General features: G+C 43.0%; 1 long non-coding RNA gene and 2 pseudogenes across 1 annotated transcript; all 3 read right to left on the bottom strand.

Annotated features, from left to right (window-relative positions):
* Positions 1-3,727: 3,727 nt before the first annotated feature.
* On the bottom strand, positions 3,728-6,130 carry LOC114008911 (uncharacterized). Its single transcript, XR_003550393.1, has 3 exons — positions 6,064-6,130; positions 5,757-5,920; positions 3,728-3,840 (listed from the first exon to the last, which is right to left on the bottom strand). It is a non-coding gene; the product is annotated as an uncharacterized LOC114008911 (long non-coding RNA).
* A 13,811-nt stretch (positions 6,131-19,941) lies between these two features.
* On the bottom strand, positions 19,942-19,985 carry LOC114008917 (uncharacterized; annotated as a pseudogene).
* A 220-nt stretch (positions 19,986-20,205) lies between these two features.
* LOC114008919 (uncharacterized) lies at positions 20,206-20,283 on the bottom strand (annotated as a pseudogene).
* Positions 20,284-23,048: the final 2,765 nt, after the last annotated feature.

The following is a 23,048-nucleotide window of genomic DNA, read 5'->3' as shown; positions in this document are numbered from 1 at the left end:
TCCAGCACCTTAACCAGTATGCCACCTGCTGCACCCTAGAAAGATATTTCTTTTTCGTTCTTTTTTTCCCCTTTCTCTTTTTCTTTTTCTCTTTCCTTTTCCTTTTCGTCTTCTCTTTATTTCTTTTTCTCTTTTCTTCTTCCTTTTTTTTTTTTTTAAGAGAGAGATTTTTGCTATAGGGTGCATGTGCTCACTGGCGAGACAGAGAGAGACAGAAAGTGAGAAATTACTTCTCGGGGGAGAGGCTATGCCACAATCCCTTCTCCTTCACTCTCCTCTTGGGATTCTGGGCACACATATACACACACCTGGCATGAGGTTTAAGTTGCTGGGTCCAGGACTCAAACTGTGGTTGACTACAGGGGAGTCCAGCTACATAACCATTACACCATCTTTTTGTCCCCCAAAAGGCATTTTTTTTTTTGCTATAGGGTGCATGCGTTCGCCAGACAGACAGAGAGAGACAGAGGGACAGAAAGTGAGAAATTACTTCTCGGGGGAGAGGCTATGCCACAATCCCTTCTCCTCCATTCTCCTCTTGGGATCTCAGGCACGCATGCACACACACCCGGTGTGAGTTTTAAGCCACCGGGTCCAGGACGTGAACCACAGTCGACTACATGGGAGTCCAGCGACATAGCCACTATGCTAACTGCTGGTCCCAAGATATTTCTAATCATCAATTTTGCCAAGAGCCTCTGATCATTACAGATGATGGTGCAAAAGAAAACACAAGTCTAACCAAATAAGAGAAATTTTCTCATATGCACACACATATTTGGCTATGTATAGCATATCCCTGGATGGAAAAATAAGAAGACAGAGCCAGTAGCAGTGGTTCCCTCTGTGGGAGAGAAATGGGTGCTATGGAAAAAGGGTGCAAGAGAGACTTTATTTTTATTTCCAGCCTTTTTGTTCCTTACCAGTTTTATACCTTGTATCTCCTACTCGAAAAATAAATAAAATAAAATACAATTTCAGGGCCAGCTCCCAATGGTGCAACAATAAAACACAGCTCACAAAAAGCTGGATCCTGGCAGCCCCTAAAGTGCTGCGTGAAGGAGCCAAATCCCCTATGGCCATCTCCCTTGTGAATCCTGGCCTAGACTGCTTGGAAAATATGCTGGGCCCATGTGTCTGTGTGCCCAAAATCCTGATGGAAAAAGGATTGAAGCTGGGCACATTCCACTGAGGGGTACACTCTCCCCCTCTGGTAATCAAAAACAGGTTAAAAAAAAAAAAAAGAGGGCCAGCAGTTGACGTGGAGTTTAAGGCAGCTGGATTCCACAGGGCTGACCATGTGGTTCTAGTTCCAGACCTAGCAGCTTGGAAATCATGCTGAGTGGCATGTGCGTGCATGCCTAAAATCCTGAGAGGAGAATGGAGAAGAGACCATGGTGTGGCCATCATTCCCGGGGAGTGATTTCTCACTTTCTCTCTCTGTCTCTACCTCTCTCTCTTTCTCTGTTCTCTGGCAAGTGTACACCTATGCCAAAAAAAAAAAAAAAAGGAAAGAAAAAGTTAGATCATGGCAACCAATATTCAAATCCCTGACCAGTTGGCCCAAACTCTCCAGGCATGCATGTGAGTGCTCCAGACTAGACAGACTAAAGGATTGGAAGAAGGAAATTATGGCATGATCAAAGCCTGTAAAGGGTGCTTGTCTCTGAATATCTGTCTGTCTGTCTGTCATATGCATTTTGCCTGCACTCAGTCATGAATGAAGGGGGGGAAAAAAAGCACATTTCAAAGGTATTCTTCACCCGTTTAACTGATTAGACTGGCAAAGACCACTTCAGTAACACTCAGTGCTAGTGAAAGTGGCAGAGTGTGTGTGGGGGAGCAAGCAGTGTTTATTGGGGGGAGGGGAACCTACCTAGCACAATCTCTATGGAGGGCAGTTTGGCAACAACTATCAAAATTACAAGTGTACATATCCTTGGCTTAGCAATTCCACTGCTAGGAATTTGTCACACAGATGAAAGTTAGGAATGATATGTGTGCAAGGTTATTTATTGCAGCCTCACAGCATTTTTGCATTCTTTTTCCTGCAAGTAAGGAAACTAGAAGGTTAGATGGAGTAGGGGAGAGATTTTTCACTGCATACTTTCATACTTCTGAATCTCATGAATGTATTACTTATTTTAAAAGCAAATAATATCCTTTAAACTTTTACAACTTCCGTATAATCATTTTAAAAAGTAATAAATAAGGCGAGAAAGACAAGTGACATGTTGGAAGAAGAGATTTATAGTGCATATAACCAGTATGGGAGTGACATCCAGATAATATTAAAGAACTCCTATGAGTCAACAGAAAAAGCAAGGATCCTCACTAAAATATAATCAAGAGCATGAAAAGACAATTCACAGAAGAGGAAACAGGAATGACCAGTAAATAGTTGTGTTTTTTTTTGTTTGTTTGTTTGTATTTAAGGTTTTGGACATAAGGTGTGCACCCCCACCAGAGAGAGAGACAGTGAGAAGGAAAGTGAGAAATTAAGGGAGGATGGTCATACCACAATCCCTTTGCCTCCATTCTCCTCCTAGGTCCACCCTGTGGGAGTCCAGCACCTTAGCTACCAGGCCATCTGCTGGCCCCAATAATTTTAATGATCAACATCATTAAAACAATGGTGCAATATTATCTTGTATCTATTAGCGTATGGAAATGCAAAGACCTGACAATCTTTAAAAAGTTCATGGAAAAATGCTAAATATTATGAAAAATTATGCATGGACTTCACTTATTGTGCCAAAATAAACTCATACTCTTTTTCTTTTCTTTTTTGCTTACTCATACTTTAATTCTGTTTTTCTGCAAAAGTTTTGAAGCCTCCTCATATCGAGTATTGATGTGAATGTGGGACAACTAGAATTCCCACGTTACTGGTGAAAATGTAAACTGGAGCAACCACTTGGAGAGCAAGTCAGGGTCTTCAGGTATCCTTCAGATAAGGCACAATCAAAAACACATAAAACAAAATAAAAAGAGGGCCAGCCCTGTAGGCTGATGATTAAGGGAATCAGATCCCACTTGGCCAACCATAGTTTTAATTCCAGTCCCAGCTTGGAAAACATATTGGGCACATGTTAATGCTTGCCCCAAATTCCAACAAGATGGAAAAAATGGAAGAGATGGGATTGTAGCATGACCATGCCCCATTGATGGCTGATTTCTTCCTCTCCCTCTCTCTCAGTCTCTCTGGCAAGTGTATATGCCCTCTTACCAAGAAAATAAAAAGCAAATGGAAAGATGAAATAGATAATAAATTTAAAATCTATAAGCAAAGTGATTACCAAATTTAAAAAAGGGAGTATCAACATGGATTCAACACAAATCTTTGCCCTAGGAGAATCCTTAGCTCCCCTTTCAGGAAGGGTGGAGAGTTCAGGTTATTTGACACGGTCCCTCCTCTGGCAGTCATCTCCAAGAGTGGGCTGTGGCCACCACTCTATCCATTTTGAAGGTGAGTCAGGTTTCTGTCGCTGATGGAGGGTAAGTGAGTCACTTTGGTTGAGCCCCGTCCTTCTGCGGTGTGAACAGACACCCATAGGACCCCAGAACACTCCATGTGCTCTCCATTCCACATTCTCCAAGGAAGTAGCCATACTGTAGAATCTGCTGGTCCCTAATTTTAATGTTTGAAGTATTTATTTATTTAAAGAAATGAAGAGACAGAGAGACAGGTGCCCCCAACAGGGTCTTCACACCACAGTCCATCCCTAAGCTCAGCCAGTCCAGATCACAGGCACACACGTGTCCCAGTCATACTCGGGGAGATTCTGGAGCTGAAACCATGTGAGCCCAGCTGCATTACTGCTGCTCCACTGCCTGACCCTTGAAAAAAAGAAAAAGAATGCAAGTTATGTATGCATTTCATATCTACTACAACTTTTAACCGTATTTTGCTGTAAGAGCTTCTGGATCATTTTTGCCCTTCAGTTATAAAAATTTAAGAGAAAAATTAAAAAGGGACCAGCAGTTGGCATAATGGCTATGTCGCCGAACTCCCATGTAGTCGACTGCAGTTCGAGTCCCGGACCTGGTGGCTTAAACTTAAGTTGGGCGTGTGTGCATGCGTGCCCAAGATCCCGAGAGGAGAATGGAGGAGAAGGGATTGCGGCGTGACCATCCCCCCTGGGGAGTGATTTCTCGCTTTCTGTTTCTCTGTCTCTGTCTTCCTGGCGAGTGCACGCGCCCTACAGCCAAAACCTCTCCAAAACCAAACCAAAACAAAAACCCTTGTAACTTGTCCCACAAAGTAAATATGTGTATTAATCACTGTTCGCTAGAGAAACAGAACCAATAGGATGTTTTCATATGTGGAGAAATTTATTTTAAAGAACAGGCTCCCAGGATTGTAGAGACTAGGCAAGGCCAAAATATATAATATGGGGTAGGCTAGCTAGCTGGAGACTCAGGGAAGAGTTGCAGTTTGAGTCCAAAGCAGTCTACTAGCAGAATCACCGCTTCCTTGGAGAGAAGTAGAAGGTACTAGAAAGTGTACTTATCTGAATCCAAGAGGCCAGGGTAGGCTTTCCTGAGGACTATATCAAACACAATTAAATGTCTGGGTCTTTATACCAGCAGGTGGCATGGTGGCTGGTGCACTGGATTGCACTTGGCTGACTCCTGGGTTTGAGTGCACTGGATTGCACTTGCCAGTACACATACCCCATAGCAAAACACACAAACAAGCAAGCAAATAAAGATTCTGGGGTTTTAAAATATAAGAAGGTAAAATGAAAATGCTTAATGTGAAATAAACTTGTTTTCAAGTGGGATGAATTAGCTAGTGGCAGACGGAGTTCCCATCTAAAACAAACAGGAAATCAGAGCAAAATAGAGAAAGCATCTATTTATGGCAGAGAGGAGCTGCTACATCAATACGAACTGGAAAAGAACCTGACAGCGGAGCAGAGGTAAAACTCTGTACTCTGTGAGGTAACGCTGCGAGAGAAGGTTGCTGGTTCACATCCGGAGACCTCCTGGGTGCACTGGGCACATGTACGCCCATGACATGGGACTGGCGAAAGGCTCGGGATAGGTCACAGCATCAGTACTCTGTCAGCGAGCTCTATTTATGGAACGAATAAAATTAAAGTAAAAATGAACAAACAAACAAAAAATCGGGGCAGCCCCATGGCTTAGTGGTTAAGGGATCTGGCTTTCACATGGTTGACCATACAGTGAGTCCTGGATGTGGCAGCTTGAAAATCATGCCAGGAACATGTGACTCTGTGCCCCAAATCCTGACAGGAGGGAGAGGTGGGGAAGAACGAAGGGATCACGGTGTGATTCTGCGTCATGGGTGGTTCTCTCTCTCTCTCTCTCTCAAACACACACCCTCTGGCAAATTAAAACAGACAAACAATGGGTCAGCAGGTGGCATGGTGGTTAAGGTACTAGACAGTCCCACATGGCCAACCATAGTTCGAGTCCTGAACCTGGTGGCTTGCTTTCTCACTTTCTCTCAGTGTGTGTGTGTGTGTGTGTGTGTGTGTGTGTGGTCAAATTAAAACGTGCACTGTGTATATGCTCTTCGATGAATAAAGAAGAAAACACTGTAAAGAGGAGCAGAAAGGTACATAAACGCGAAGGAAGCTCCCTAGACCACACAAATCTTGCTTTCAATCCAAAGGAAGTTGCTAGGTCCGGGACTCGAACTGTGGTTGGTCATGTGGGAGTGTCCAGCACCTTAACCACCACACCATCTGCTGGTTCCCAAGAGCTGAGTTTTGTGGCCACTTTACCAGGGAACATTTGCTGCATCCATGCATGGCCCAAAGGCTGAAAACCCCAGGCCTGGCATCCATGGAAGACCACTTCTGAGAGGCAGAGACCAGCAGGGCTTTTGGAGATCTGGAAAGTCCTCAGAGAACTTCTGGTAAATTCTGGGGGAGCACCAGCCTAGAATCTAAAATTAGAAGCAGAATAGAGGCTTCAGAAATCATCTGAAAACAAAGGGACTCGCCAGGGGGAGGGGAATGAAGAATATACTAGGATTTAATTGAAAATCCTGAAGAGACAGGAATGAAATCAAGGTAAACTGAGGCTTACCAGGCTGCAACTCAGCCTCGACTCTGCTCAGTCCGTCATTGGATTCAGGTGATCAGCCACCAGTTCAAATGAAGAGGCTTCCTAAAATTCATATAAATTTTATCTCATATGGGAAAATAAATGGACAGGAATATCAAAGGCTATTTCAAATTCAAGAAGGATCGTGAGAAGAATTTGTCCTAGAACACATTGAATGTACTGGGTTGGGGGGCGGGGCGCAGACAGTGGCATAATGGTAAAGTGCAATGGTCCCTGAGGTTGACCCACAGGTGAAGGTTCCGGGTTTGTGTCTGGAGATTTCCTGAGTGTGCTGAGTGCACGTGTGCCCATGATCAGGAGTTAGCTAAAGCTGGGAGTGGATTGCAGCATAGGAACCCTCCTGGGGACGCTTCTATCTCTGTCTCTCTCGCTCATAGAAGAAACATACAAATAAACTTTAAAAAAAAAATACTGGTAGGGACCCAGGCAGTGCTGTAGCAGTAACACAACTGGACCTGATTGAGAAAGTCCTGGGTCTGAGTTTTGGGACCTCACGGTGCATGCTGGGCACACATACATACCCATGATCCCGGCTGGCTGAGGCTGGGGGTAGATTGTGGTGAGAAGATCCTGTTCAGGGTACCTGTCTTTCTGTCCTTCTCTCTCTCTCAGAAGAAATAAATACATTATCTTTAAAAAAATGTACTGGTAACCAGTTTGACCCATGGTATAGAAGAAATAACAATAACAAGAGTATTTAAAAGACCATGCTTTCCAACACACTCTATTGTCCCGGCTGCGGGACAATCGAACAGGTTACCTGAGTGAGAGAGTGGAGGTCTGGAACTGGCACAGCGTCACAACACGGGAGCGACACAGTGTCACAGTCCTGAATGGTATACGGTCGCTTGTTTATTGAGGACCAGAGAACATTCTTATATACACAGCAGGGTGGTAATTGGTTGCCCAATATGTAAATGAAGGATATATTTTGGACCAGTAGTTGATTGTTTTGTCAGGGGGCATTAACCAGGGGGCGGGGCTTAGGGGTGGATTGCTGTCTCGGGACCTGATTGAGAAGCTGCTTGCGGATGTTAGCTAGGTTGGGGAGCCTAGGGGCGGATTGTTTACTCCTGGAACAGGGAAGTCCAGAGGTCATCGTGTGAAAGTCATTTCAGCCATTTTGGTGCATGTGGCTCTCCACACTCTATGAATAAATTCACGGTGGATCAAGAGTTAAATCCTTAAAAATAAAAACAAATACACATTTATAAAAGACTAGTACTAGGGGAAATCACTTTTTGACCACTGATGGAATGGAAATGAAAAAAAGATGGACAGGTTCATTACAGATTTAGCTTTGATGGAATGAATACAAATGAAGTTGCAATTTAAAAATTCAGAAGAGTGGAGAAAATATTTGCACATAAAGACAAAAGTTCAATAACTAAAAAGTATCAAGAGAACGTACAAATAGGTTAAAATAACCCCTGTCCATTAAACAAAGAATTAAAAGACAGTTCAAGAAGAAGAAAGGCCATCATGATTTTAAAAATATGCAGTCAATCTTGTTGGTAAAATAGTTTCAAATTAAACCTACTGTGAAGCTTCATTTTGTAACTAAAAAAGAATTAGAAAAACTTTTAAAAAGTTTAAAAGTCAAAGCCTGCAAGGCTTCAGGAAAGCAGATATGCTCATGCATTAATGATAGCAATGTAAATTGATCCAGTCTATCTGAAGGGCAAAATGGTACTTTATTGAAAGAATCATAAATATGCTAACCTCTGACCAAGTAATAGAATCTATCCTGAGGAAATAATATTGAATAAAACCCAAAAATATATACGTATGTTTATTTTATGATAGTAAACACTTGAAGAAAGCTAAGATCCTGACAATGCAGGTAGGTAGAAGCCAACTATGGTATGTCAAAATGACATATTTTAGTGATATACTAAAATGATGAATGTAAAGATGATACAAGACATAGAAAATATTTGGTTAAATCATATTATATAAAAGGAAGAATACAGAGACCAACAGATGGCATAATATTTACATTGCTGGACTCCCATGTAGTCGACCGTGGTTTGAGTCCCAGACCTGGTGGCTTAAAACTCACGCTGGGTGCGTGTGCGTGCATGTCCAAAATCCTGAAAGGAGAATGGAGAAGAAGGGATTGTGGCGTGGTCACTCCCTTGGCAATGATTTCTCACCTTCTGTCTTTCTACCTCTCTGTCTCTCTGGCAAGCAAAAACATCTCTTTAAAAAAACAAGAAAAAAGAAAAAGGAAGAATACCAAATTGAACAAACACTTCCATTATGACTGGAAAAGAACCCGTGAATATATATAGGTAAGGTGGGAAAAGGACAGACTTAGGAAATGTTTTTAGTTGGGTGATGATTGATAGAGGTAAATTGATAGAGGTAAGTTTTTAAAAAAAATTTGATATTTCTATAATGAGATTTTCTTTGTGGGACATTGAATTCCCTTATCTCCCAGTTTCCTTGGGCTCCTGCCTTCAGCTGGTATCTAGGTCCAAGTCTTAACTACCCACCTGTCATCGAGGCATGAGAAATTTTATTATTCCTTTGGATATGGTCAATTAGTTAAGACAGATGGTGGCCCTAATTACCAGGTGAATTTAGAGGAACCATGTATGACAAATGGTATTATCAAGTCCTCTTGACGACTAGCTATCATTTATCTTGGTAACATGTATGATGAGATGTATGACTACCAATTTTAATGTTTTCCCAAAGATGGGATCATTTGCCGTTCAGCGTCATGGAGTCAGCATTAGTTGACTCCAACATTGGTCAACTAGTGTCATGTCACAAGATTTATTCAATGTCCAAGGGGTGCAGAAGCAGGAGTCCAGCTCATAAACCTACTTCTCGCTCATCTTGAGCTGGAGAGTTTAAGATATAGCAAATGGAGTCATGAGTGGATGGAAGAGGGCCACAGAGGGGAGGAATATGCTTTTTCTTGGAAAAGACGAGAATTTCCTGGAATCCTGTAACCTCATGTTTCTCCTTATAAGGCCATTTCTGGTCATAACCCTGGAGACCATGGTGCTGGTAGGTGTGCTGTGGAGCATGCTAATGCAGAACCAGGAGGGTATGGTGAGTTTGAAGGTTAGGCAATAGTCTTCCCAGGCACCATTTTGGTTCCTGCTGGCTCATGCTAGGCTTTTGAGTAGAGGTCTTAGTTTTTTTATTAGATATGGTGGAGTGGCCATGCCTCAGTCCCTTCTCCTCCATCATCCTCTTGAGAGCTTGGGCACGCACACACATGCGACCAGCGTGAGTTCTAAGCTGCTGAGTCCAAGACTCAAAACCACGGCCAACTATGTGGGAGTCCAGCGACATGATCATTACACCATCTGCTGGTTCCCTAGAGGTCTTATCTTAACTATTGGCATGCATTCTGTTACTTAAGGAAAAACACTGTTAGGGAGGGCCTGGGGTATGATATGAGTGTGGCTATAGGGTGGGTGACAATGTCTGTCAGACTTCCTTCTACCTTTCAAATCTTTTCAGTAGATAAGCATCACATTCTGGCTTAATGTGTATTCAATAATTAAACTCTTCTTTCTCTTCTACATTGTGGAGAGGTTTTCCGGGTTGGCAGCAGATTGGGTTTTAATTACATTTCTCTAATAGCTGCTTCTGAGGTAGGAGAACAGAATCGAGTAGTTGCCAAAGAAACTACGTGGCCTGCATAGCCTAAAATGTTTACTATCTGGCTCTTTATAGAAAAAGGTTGCTGATCGCTGGGCTGGGTGATTAGGTGTGTAAGCAAGATTCCTAGAGAAAGCTGAATTATTAAGTACAATGAAAGTGAGGGGAATTTTGAGTTTGTGTGGGTAGCCTAAAGCAAGTGGTAGGAGCCTGGAAGGGGGCAATGAGAGGAGGGGGCTCTTTAGGACAAGGGGTTGCAAACCCAGATGTCTAGGGAGACTGGAGCTTAATGCAAATGGTGGAGTGGGCTGAGAGGCAACTTGAGTGAATGGAAGCCAGGAGTCAGCTGGTGCTGGCCCCGGTTGATTGCTGACATGTGAGGAGATGAACCAAGTGTTAACAAACCATCCATTTTCTTCCAAGAAAAGCTGTAAATCTAGGGTTTCATATCAAAACTCACATTTCTGAAATGTTAGTATCTAATTTAAAATTTTCATAGGCAGTTCTCAGGGTAGGCTTTGGTTTGGTAGCCACCATCTTTTTTTCTTTTTCTTTTTTGCTATAGGGCGCATGCACTCTCCAGAAAGACAGAGAGAGACAGAGAGACAGAAGACGAGAAATCACCTCCCATCCAGGGGAATGGCCATGCCCCAATCCTTTCTCCTTCATTCTCCTCTCGGTATCTTTGGCACACACGCACATATGCCCAGCTGAGTTTAAGCCACCAGGTCCGGAACTCTAACCACGGTCAACTACATGGGAGTCCAGCGATAGAGCCATTACTGGCCAACTGCTGGTCCCCCGGTAGCCACCATCTTTTAACTTTCAATCTAAGGAGTGAGGGAAGACCTCTCTGTATTAACAGCCCAGGAGCAACGTAGAAACTGGACCACAGACGCAAGAGTCCAGGAGATTACAGCGTGGACTGGAATCTGGAGAAGGACATCCAAATACCCTAAATTCAAGACTGTGTGGAAGAAGGACAACATTGAAATATTTTTTTTTTGAGTTTTATATTTTGCTGTAGGGCACATGTGCTCGCCAGAAAGATAGAGAGAGACATAGAGACAGAAAGCGAAAAATCACCCCCCAGTGGGGATGGCCATGCCGCAATCCCTTCTCCTCCATTCTCCTCTCGGGATCTTGGGCACACATGCACACGTGCCTGGGTGTGAGTTTAAGCCACAGGGTCCAGGACTCGAACCGCGGTCAACTATGTGGGAGTTCAACGACATAGCCATTATGCTAACTGCTGGTCCCACCACTGAAAAGAAGAAAATTGGAATGAACTCTGTGGTAATGGATTGGACTAGAGGTATCAGCACAAATCCATCATTTTGAGTACATAAAGATACAGAATTCGCAAAGGCAGCGTGTGTGTGCATGTGTGCGTGCTCACATGTGTGCCCTAGCACTGTCCACTGACAAAGCCTGAGATGACAATCTTGCAGGCTGGCTGTCTAGGTTTTTGGTGTTTCACACAAGGAATTGAATGAAACACACCAATAATAAAAGTGAAGGACGCCTTATTAAGTAAAAGTGAAAGTACACTCCCAAGAGGTAGGAGCAAACAGAGTGCAAGGGAGAAAGAGTGGCTCAAGGATCTCAGAGATCACCTTCCATGGGGTTAATAATTCCTTGACCAGTTGGTCATTGGCTAGGCCCACTAATTGCTTTGATGCCATTGGCTATATTTCAAATGTACCTGGGCCCACTGATTCATCTTATTAGTTATATCAAGTGTGGATGGGCCCACTGATTTATCTCATTGGCTATCAGCTAGGCATCTCTCACTGAAAAATCTCCCACCTACATTACCTCACGTGGGGAATTCCCTGCCCTGATCAGTTTTTGTAACTAGCCACAGTTTCTCCAGCCCCCTTACTCACTTCTGTTTTTCAGCTTTCTTCCTGCCTCAGTAACATTATAACATCAGCAAACACAACATTCCTCAGAATAATGGCTGACCCCAGACTTAAAGTCGGGAGGTATGAGATGAGCATAGAACACAGTATGCAGAAAGTAAGGGTGATAGGGACATGTCAAAAGAACACGGCAGGGAACCAGCAGTTAGCGTAATGGCTTTGTCGCTGGATTCCCACGTAGTCGACCGCGGTTCGTGTCCCGGACCCGGTAGCTTAAAACTCACGCCGGGCGCGTGTGCGTGCGTGCCCAAGATCCTGAGAGGAGAATGGAGGAGAAGGGATTGCAGCGTGACCATCCCCCCTGGGGGGTGATTTCTCGCTTTCTGTCTCTATGTCTCTCTCTGTCTGTCTGGCGAGCGCATGCGCCCTACAGTGAAAATCTCTCAAAAAAAAAAAAAAAGAACACGGCATACTGCCTCATAAAATACTTGTTAATTATGAAGGCTTTTATACCTGAAAAGTTAGCTGGCAGATGTCATCTAATCAGATCATCAAAGTTAACATTACCAGGGACCAGCAGATGTCATAATGGTTACATCGCTGGACTCCCACATAGTTGACCGCAGTTTGAATCCCACACCTGACTTAAACTCACACCGGGCATGTGTGCATGCGCCCCCTAGATCCCGAGAGGAGAATGGAGGAGAAGGCATTGTGATGTGGCCATCCCCTCCTGGGGGTGATTTCTCACTTTCTGTCTTTCTGTCATGCTGTCTCTCTCTGTCTTTCCAGCAAGCACATGCACCCTATAGTGAAAAACCTCTCTTAAAAAAAAAAAAAGTTAACATTACCAGCAATTGGACATATGGATAGGATACTAGTAGAGTGTCTTATAACTTGTGTGATATTCCTGCCAAAAGTCAATAACCCAAACCAAATCGTGAAGAAATATCAGACAAATCCATACCGAGGCTCATCCTACTATCCAACTGTGTTATAATTTTCAAACGTGTCATGGTCACGGAAGTCGAGGAATGACTGACGAATTGTTCCAGATTGAAAAAGGAGGGTAACTATTGTCTGAATTTCCCAGGACTGAGAAATTTCCTGAGAAGTCAAACTTTCACTGCAAAATTAAGACTGTCCTTGGGGCAAACCAGAATGACTTGATCACCCCATGAAGAAGACCAGAGAGCCATACCAACTATGTGTAATTCATGATTCTGAACTCAGTCCTTTGCTACAAAAGATGTTATGAGACGATTGGTGAAATGAAATGGGCCTGTGGGCCTGAGAGAATGCACCATTATCTTATAGTTGTAGCTATTACATAGGAGGACTTAGGAGAAGCTCCTTTTCATAGACATTGTGTTCTAAGCAGGAAGTTGGCGAACTTAGGCTTTGCAGGCCATACAGTCTCTGTTGGAACTATTCACCTTTGCCATGGAAGTGTGAAAGAAGCCAAAGACAGTATGTGGTTTGTGTCCACCGAAACTTTATAGACACAGGGCTGGATTTGGCCGGAAGGCCAGTTTACCACCTCCTGCTCTAATACATTCAGGATGGTGGGGTATCCATTTAGCTACTTGCTTTCAGCTTGTTAAGGGGGGAAAATGCTCTTTGTACTATTCTTGCAATTTTTCAGTAAGGTTTTAATTATTTCAAAATAAAAATTACCTTTAAGATGAAAGACATTGAGGGACCAGCAGTTAGCGTAATGGCTATGTCACTGGACTCCCATGTAATCAACCATGGTTTGAGTCCCAGACCTGGTGGCTTAAACTCAAGCCAGGTGCATATGCATACATGCCCAAGATCCCAAGAGGAGAATGGAGGAGAAGGGATTGCGGTGTGGCCATCCCCCTAGGGAGTGATTTCTTGCTTTCTGTCTCTCTGTCTCTCTCTGTCTTTCTGGCACGCACACACACCCTGAAAACCTCTCCAAAAAAAAAAAAAAAGATTAAAGACATTGAGCTGGTCCCATTGCCTAGTGGTTAGAGGAGCCAGATCCAACATGGCCAACCACTGTTTGAATCCCTGCTCCAGCAGCTTGAAAAACATGCTGGATATGTGTGCCTTCAGGCTCCAGATCACAACAGGATAGAAGATTGGAGGAGAAGGGATTGTGGCATGACTGTGCCCTGTTGAGAGATACTTTCTCTCTCTTTCTCTCTCTCTGTTTCTCTCTGGCAAGTATATGTACCTTCTGGAAAATTAAAAAATTAAAAAACAGCAACACAATAGCAAATGATAACAAGACATGGGGGTAAATTTTACTCAGTTCTTTGTGTTGTTTGAGATATATTAATTCAGATTTATGTTAAGTCTATAATATACAAAAGAATAGATCCTGAATTTGTAAATTCAAGAAGTAAAAGAGATGATTAAGAAAAATTATCAAACAAATATAAGACAAGAAGAAAAATAGTCAAGGAGAAATAGTTAAAGAATTCACAAAATAAAATGGGAATAAATCCAACTATCAGTCAGTTATAATGTCAATAAATTTATTTTTACCAATTAAATGTCAGACTGGATTGTATACAATTTATCACATTCTGTTAACAAAAGACATACCTAAACTAAGGACATAGAAAATTTGACAGAAAGGTGGCAAAAAAGTTACTCAGCTATATCGCAGAATACTCTTAGCTATATGTAACTCGTTATGTAACGAAAAGAGGCTTAAATAACAAGGACATTTTTTACTCAGTTTATAATAATGTTGAGGTAAGTGCTTCTAAGATTGGTTCTGTAGGTCACCAGTGCCATCAAAGATCCAGCCACTTTCTACTGGGTCGCCAGAAAAGTCACGACGCATTTTTGCATCGTGACTTTTCTGACGACCTGGTACTTCTCCAGTCTACCATTCTCAGTGTTTCAGAGATACTGACCTTGGTTACAAAATGGTCCCAGCATCTCCCACCATCACTTCCCACCTAATAACATATTAAAAAATTTTTAAAAAGGTGGGACCGGCAGGTGCCGTGCTGGTTAAAGGCGCTGGATTCCCACATGGCCGACTATGGTTCAAGTCCCAGACCTGGTGGCTTACTTTCTCACTTTCTCTTTCTCTCTCTCTCTCTTTCTCTCTGGTCAAATTAAATAATAATAATAATAATAATAATAGCAATAAATGGAATTAAATAAATAAGTAATTCTTTGAAAATAAAAGGTAAGGGAAAAATCTTTCTCAAGTGTCTCTTTCTATGGAGGAAAATGGTGTTGTCTAGGATCAGACAACGGACTTCACTTTATGTCTTTTTGCCTAGAACTGGGTCACGTGGCCTTCCCTAAATCAATCCCAAAGAAGGAAATGAGATTACTAAAACTGACTTAGCCCATTTATCAGTTAAGTGTGGGGTTAAAGGGAATCTATTGTAAAATAAACATTCTGTGGCTCAGGTTGTAAACAAATTAAAATTCTCCTGGCAAGGAGGGAGAGTTGTTAAGTAACCAATCTATTCAAACTATCCCACTTGGCAGGAATGAGCCAGATTAAAGTGATTATAGCGATATTAATATAAGACAACATGGACTTTGGGGCAATGAGAACTGATAGGGAGTAAGACTGTCACTCACTGATGACAACAAGGAACCAGTCCCTGGGAAGATGCAGAAAATCTCAAGTCTGTACAGCCTCAAATTAAGCAGAAGGAAAAGAAGATAAGAAAAAATAATAACATTACAAGAGAAGCTAACAAATCCTCTGCCACGTACGAGAGCCTGTTTGTCCACGCTCTCACTACAGCTTTGTTATTCGGTGCACGTAAATACTGTGTCATTAGCTTGGCCTCAGATTAGAACTAGACTCAAATGTAAGAGGCAGAAGAAACTTTTTTTTTATTTTTCAGTTTCCTCATTGTAAAGTGGAAATAATAACAAAGCAAACAAATGTACAATACTACTCATTTGTAATAGCACATCATTAGCGATCTCATGCGATGCAGAAATAAACTCTGTATATCCACACCACAGTGCACTAGGGAACTGTAAGAAAGAACGAGGAACGGGCCCGCTGGTAGTGAAGGTTAAGGCAGCTGGAACCCTCATGGCCGACTCGGTCTCAAGTCTTAGACCTGGTGACTTGAGAAACATGCTGGGCACATGTGCGTGTGTTCCCAAAATCCTGAGGGGAGAATGAAAGAGAAAAGATTATGGTATTGCCATCCCCCACAAAAGGTAATTCCTCACTTTCCTTCTCTCTATTTCTGTCTACAGTGAGCACATGCACCCTATAGCAAAACACTAAATAAATAAAATAAAATAAGAGTGAGATAGATCCCTGTGATCTGGCATAGAATAACTTGCAGGGTATATTAATAACCAAAAGCAACACATACCTGTGTGTATAGAATTGGATATAAATAGAGATTATATATGTAGTATGCTACATGTGATATAAATAGATAGAGATTACATGTGTAGTATGCATTAAAAAGAAAGCGAAAGTCATACATACATACATACGCTGGAAGAATATTCATTCTGTGAGGTAAAGTGATATAGATAATGGAATGAAAAGAGAGAAAAAACCCTGTGGATGTTGATTGGAATTAGAGGTATTTCCTAACTCTGTCTGCAAGGCTGAATTGAAGTATTAAGCTTATATTATTCATTTCTACACATTCTTCATCATTTTTCTGTTGCTGAAGTTTTTTTTTTAAGACTTCAAAGAAAATACCTTTGTCTTCTATTGAGTTGTCAGAAAAGTTACAATGTATTTTTCTGGTTTTCTACGCAAAAATGTGCCATGGCTTTTCCAACAGCCCAACAGTATAATGGTAATATAAACAAATTATTTCCTTGAGTTGTATGATCTGAGGTCATTGTAAAATCTAAGGTGGCAGGTAAGATTAGATGTTTTGATTAAACTTTTGGAAATATCTTCTGTCTTTATTATTCAAGAATTTAGCAGGGATGTATCTGGGTAACTTTTCGGATAATTCATCCTGAAACGCAATGATTTCTTTTGATTTTCAGATTACTCAGTTCTACCAGTTTTTATTGTTACTTTTGTTTTTCTTTTTTTTATTTATTCTCATTTTATTTATTTATTTATTTATTTATTATTTATTTATTTATTTATTTTGCTATAGGGTGTGTGTGCTTGCCAGAGAGAGAGGGAAAGGGAGAAATCACTCCACAGTAGGGATAGGCATGCCATAATCCTCTCTCCTTCAATATCCTCAGGATTTGGGGCATGCACACACAAGCGCTGGCTACGATTTTCAAACTGCTGGGTTAGGGATTTGAACCACAGGGTCGGTCATGTGGGGTCCAGTCCCTTAACCTCTATACCACTGTTAGCCCTCTTCATTATTTTTTAAGAGTTATTTATTGGAACCAGCAGTTAGCATAATGGCTATGTCGCTGGGCTCCCATGTAGTCAACCACGGTTCAAGTCCTGGACCCGGTGACTTAAAGTCATGCCGGGCACTTGTGTGTGTGTGCCCAAGATCCCGAGAGGAGAATGGAGGAGAAGGGATTGCTGCGTGGCCATTCCTTTTTTTTTGATTTCTCGCTTTCTATCTCTCTGTCTCTCTCTGTCTGTCTGGAAAGCACATGCGCCCTATAGCAAAAACCTCTCCAAAAAAAATAAATAAAGAGTTATTTATTTAATTCTATTATTATTATTATTTTAATTTGACCAGAGAGAGAGAGAAAGGGAAAGTGAGAAAGCAAGTCTCCAGGTCTGGGATTCAAACTGCAGTCAACCATGTGGGAGTTCAGTGCCTTAACCACTGCATCCTCTTTATTTATTTATTTTTTTAAAGTTTATTTCTTTCTTTTATGAGAGAAATAGAGAGAGATAGAGACTCACCCTCACCAGGGTCTTACACTGCTTTCCCGCTCATCCACAGCCTCCCCAGCCTTCTCAGCCAGCCAGGATCATGGACGCGAATGCCCAGTACATACAGGTAGACTGGGGAACTGAACCCTTGATCGCCACTTAAACAGTGCTTTACTAGTGCACCACTGAGTCAGCTCATGGTTTTTTTCTTGAAATTTTATTACAACCTTCTCTTCTTACCAGCATTGCAAGTCCTCTATAATCCACTAAAAACTTCTTGCCTTAAGAATCATGACATGGGGAGGGACCAGCAAGTGGCGTGATGGTTAAGGGCACTGGGCTCCCACATGGCCCACCACGGTTCAAGTCCTAGACCTGGCGGCTTGCTTTCTCATGTTCTCGCTCTCTCACTCTGTCCCTCACTGGTCATTTAAACAAATAAATAAAAATAAACAAAGTTAAATAAAATAATTATTAAAAAAAAGAATCATGACATGGCAAGACTGTCAAAAATCCTCTTTCTCACTCTCATAAATACACACGCACACACACAAACTTGGGGCTTTTAGATCAAGAATATCTGTTAGTCCTACATGGAGTTGCTGGGGACGAGGTGGACAAAATGGGCTGGGAAATGACCAATTCTTTGTCATTGTTATTGTCATTGTCATTTGTTCATTTCTAGTCATAGTTTCAATATTAATTATTATGCTTTAATTTTTTTACTACATTTGTCCTTGTTTTATAATTTTCACTACTGCTTTTACTTAATCCAGGGGAGAGTTGTGTAAAGTAATGAATAGATTAATAAATTTTTGTCTTGGTGACTAATTGGCTAGAGGAATGAAGGCAATCAGCTTTAAAATCAATTTGACTATGGGAGTGTCAGTACAATTGCATTAAGGTACGGGGTGTACTGATACTGTTCTAACAATACCACCCTACTGGGAGAAAAATGTAGTTTTTGCTGGAGCCGGTTCCTACTGACTCATTAGAGCCGACGGTCAAATTTTCAGAAATATTGTGAGCCAGTAATTAACCACCATTAGTTAGAATTACGTTGTATATTCTTATAATTACATATATTTTCTAAAGATAATGATTAAGCCACTAGGCAGTATATTCTGGATGGGAAATCACATTTTGTCTGCTGTGATGATACTCAGTGAATGAATGTAAAATAAATTTAAAAAAAGAAAAGATAAATACTGAAACCATATCCTAATTATTTAACTACATGTTACCACGACCTATGTTCTTGAGTTATTTATGTCTATTGTACCTGTATGGTAGAGGCCTTCTATGAAAATGTGCCATTGTTCATTTGTTCAGTGATATCACGCTGGAAATCAGCCAGAGTGGAGGTATTTACACTGGAGCGGAATCGGCAAACACCTACAGTTCAGGCCTGGATTTATTGTCTGGTGGTTTATCTGGAATGAACAAGTGATGGAGAATACGTAGATAATTTTAAAATGTGTCATGTGTGTAGTGATGACAGGGTAAAGAACACATACAACTGAGGAACTGGTCATTCAGTATTTAAAAGTTGTCATCCAATTTAGCAAAGGAGTCACGTCACTGACAAATAAGTGTTCTGACATACATCTTCATTGTTTTATTTTTATTTTACTTGTTAATGCAAACAAAAGTATCAACCTACCTTTTCTAAGAACTATATGTATTCATTCATCGCAACCATGGGTTGGCTAGAAATGTTTGGCAAAAATCTTTGACATAGTTTCTGAGAATCAATTGGCTATTTGAAAATTACAACAGAGTATTGTATATTTTATTATTATTTGTCAGCCATGAATTATTCTTTTTTTTTTGAGAAATTTTCACTATAGGGCGCATGCACTCACCAGACAGACAGAGAGAGACATAGAGACAGAAAGCGAGAAATCACCCCCCAGGGGGGATGGTCACGCCGCAATCCCTTCTCCTCCATTCTCCTCTCGGGATCTTGGGCACGCACGCACATGCGCCTGGCGTGAGTTTTAAGCCACCGGGTCCACGACGCAAACCGCGGTCAACTACGTGGGAGTCCAGCGACATAGCCATTATGCTGACTGCTGGTTCCCTCAGCCATGAATTTTAAGCCGTCAAATCCAGGACTTAAACCACAGTTGGCCATGTGGGAGTTCAGAGCCTTAACCAGTTTGCCATCTGTGGACCCCATCATGCCGATCTTTAAAAACTTTGCCTTGAGCCAGCAGGGCCAAATTCACACTGGGTACATGTGCCTGCGTGCCCAAACTTCTGAGAGGAGAATGGAGGAGAAGGGATTGCAGCATGGCCATCCCCTGGGAGGTGATTTCTCACTCTCCTCATCATGCCTCTCTCTCCAGTGAGCACACACGCCGTATGGGAAACGAACAAGCAACACAAAACAAATAGATTAGCTGTGGTTCCAGGAGGAAGGAGAACGGAGAAGCATAGATGTGAACATGGCTGCTCCTGTGTTAGAAAGCCACTGCCCTCCACCTCAGGCCCTGAGAGGACACTTGCTTCCTAGGAAAGAAGTGAGTTTTGTTTTTGTTTTTGCCTTTTTTGGGGGGTTTTCTGGTAAAAACCGGAAAACCTGCTAGACAAATTCTTTTTTTTTTTTTTTGAGAGGTTTTTGCTATAGGGCGCGTGTGCTCGCCAGCCAGAGAGAGACAGAGAGACAGAAAGCGAGAAATCACCCCCCCGCTAGGGGGATGGCCACGCCGCAATCCCTTCTCCTCCATTCTCCTCTCGGGATCTTGGGCACGCACGCACACCAGCCCTGGGTGAGTTTAAGCCAGTGGGTCCGGGACTGGAACTGTGGTCGACTACGTGGGTGTCCAGCGACATAGCCATTACGCTAACTGCTGGTCCCCCCGTTAGACAAATTCTAAAAGAGCTGTAACACTAGGAAGTGAGTTTTAAGAGGCAGGCACCTATAAGAGACAGTGACTTGAGAGATGAGAAGCACGCTGTGGGAGGGAGAAGGCTTCCACCAGTGAACAGGGCACACACATTTTAGAAGACAAAATAGTGCAGGCCTAACAATGTTCAACAATTCGCTCCTTCACAAAGTCTTTCCTTGGCTTTCAGGCCTGCCATCCTGAACCTCGGTGGCTCCCTCTCTGTCTGTCAGCAATGACTACCAGACCTGGAGCAGCAAGGCACATCGCTATCAAGAACTCCTTGAGAGAGCTCCAGAAATGGCCAGCTAAAACTTCCACAGCAGAGGAAGGGTTTCAGTTTCACTCTGGTTTTATTTTTGAAAAAATGATCACGGGAGGAAAATAAGAAACGGTTTGCCCAGTTCTGACCCCCAAACTCTAGGAAGAGTGGGGGGGGTTGAGGCGAGATGAGGACAAGGCCCCAGGACAGCCCTCTGCGAGGTTCCTCCCTGCTCCCCAGTGGCCTGGGTCTCAGAATGAGCGCCACCTGCAGGTAGAAAGCTGGAGGCAGGAGAATAAACCTCAGAACACTGGCATTGTATAGACCAGGAAGGAAAGTCCAGCAAATTCCCCTGGGCTCCTCTCTGCTTCCCTGAAATTTAGCTTCATTGTGATCAAGAGACAATAGGTTAAAGTCTAGGTGCAAGGGGAAGCAGCTCTAATTTTGGCAGAATCTAAGAGATCTCACTGTCTCCTCAGAGAAATAAACTATCAGGTGAGAGCTCTCTTACCTTTCCCCACTCCAAAGGCCAGGATCCCTCCCACTTTCTCTCAGGACCAGTGTCTTCAAACTTCCTTTCACTTCTTTCTTTCTTTTTTTTAAAGAATGATTTATTTTCATTTTATTTATTCATTCATTTATTTTAATTTGATCATAGAGAGACACAGCGAGAGAGAGTGAAAATGAGAAAGCAAGCCACCAGGTTCAGGACTTGATCCGTGGTCAACCATGTGGTAGTGTCCAGTGCCTTAACCACCTCACCACCTGCTAGCCCCTCCTTTTGTTTTTAAAAGAGGCTTTTGGTCGTCAGAGAAAGAGAGACAGACAGACAGAGACATTGAGAGGGAAAGTGAGAAATCACCCCTCAGGAGAGATGGCCACACAACAGTCCCTTCTCCATTCTCCTCCTAGGATCTTGGGCACACATATGTGTCTAGCATGAGTTTCAAGTCACCAGGTCCGGGATTTGAACCACAGCCAGCCAAGTAGGAGACCAGTGACATAACTGCTGCATCATCTGCTGGCCCCAACATTCAAACATGCTTGTGGCTCTTCTACCTTAGAAATATTTCAAAGCCAGAAAACAGAAATAACTCCCTGATCATATATCCCACCCGCTGCTGCCTACCTCCTCTTCCCCGTCCCAGTCACACTCTGCGTAGAGCGGTCCCTTGCTGCCTAGCTTCCTTTCCCTCGCTTCAGTGCTCACCTAATTCTCCCAATGCCTCCCCAGGAGACAGCGCTCAGCACATGCTCTGCCGTCCAAGGGGCCCTTCTCTGACCTGATGTGTTGGGAGCATGGGAGTGATCATTCCCCCTCTGTCTTGAACACTCCTCCTCCTTCCTCCAGTAGGTGCATGCACTCTACAGAGACAGAGAGGGAGAGAGACAGAGAAAGAACGCAAGAGGGAGAGAAAGCACCATCCAATGCAGTGTGGTCATGCCGCGATCCCTTTTCCTCCACTCTCCCTCCTGTCGGGAATCTGGGCATACAAAACGTGTTTTTCAAGTTGTCCGGCTGAGATTTGAACCCTCATTGTCCATGTAGGATTTGGCTCCCTTAGCCACCACTCTAAGGGGCCAGCCCTGAACCCGAGGCAAGAGCACATACATTCCCAGCCTCTCTCCACCTCCCTGCTACCTCATCATTCTCTGATCTTGTCGATGTCACCAGTTTCTCGGCCCGCCATGGATGACCATGGAGTTCCAGCTCTTCTCTCACGGCAGGCATCCATCCTTCAGCAAATCGTGCCTTCTGCATCGATTTAGAATTCCACCCTGTCCCTGTCCTCTGCCAGCACCCTGATCTCAGCCATTGTCATCTCCAACCTGGGACACGATAGTAGCCACTTGGCTGGCCTCCCGGCCTCCCTGCCTCCTGCTATCCACCACACTGCAGGGTGGTCCTGTTAGGTCATCTGCGTGGGGCTTTCTCGTCACTTGCCCATTCTCTGGTCCCTTTCTCAGTGGGGCTTGGCACCAGCACATGCCTTTGGGTGGTCTTTTTATCCTTGGAGGTAGTTACTCTTGGGTGAGGCCCTCTGATTCTACCACCCCAGACTGGTTCCGTCTTTAAAACTAGTCATCAACTTTTGAGATTTTTAAAAAAGCAATTACTATTATTTCATGAATTTTAGAAGCTTCACTATGAACATGCAGACGTCCTAGAATAAAACTGTCTGGGCATATTTCCTGTGACAGATTAACACTGAAATCTGTGCTGAAGAGTGACAGGTTCTGGCAAACTATACCTCGGAGCCCTCGACCTTGGCCCTCCACGGTCCCGCATCATCCTCAGGCCTCAGGTCATGTGTTACCTCCCTGGAGGTCCTTCCCCGGCCCCACACCTGGGCCGAGAGCCCCTCCTCATTTATTCTAGGCACACTGCGGGTCTCCCAGAGCACTCTCCCATAGCTCTGGTCCTGGCCGTGGTAGCTCAGTGCCTGGAGAATCCGTTCTGAGCACATGGCACCAAGTAAGTAGTCGGCCCAAACTAAGGGCGGCGCTTT

Source organism: Tupaia chinensis, unplaced genomic scaffold (assembly GCF_000334495.1).
Source record: "Tupaia chinensis unplaced genomic scaffold, TupChi_1.0 Scaffold000415_1, whole genome shotgun sequence".
Taxonomy (NCBI): domain Eukaryota; kingdom Metazoa; phylum Chordata; class Mammalia; order Scandentia; family Tupaiidae; genus Tupaia; species Tupaia belangeri.
This window is presented reverse-complemented; position numbering and strand designations above follow the sequence as displayed.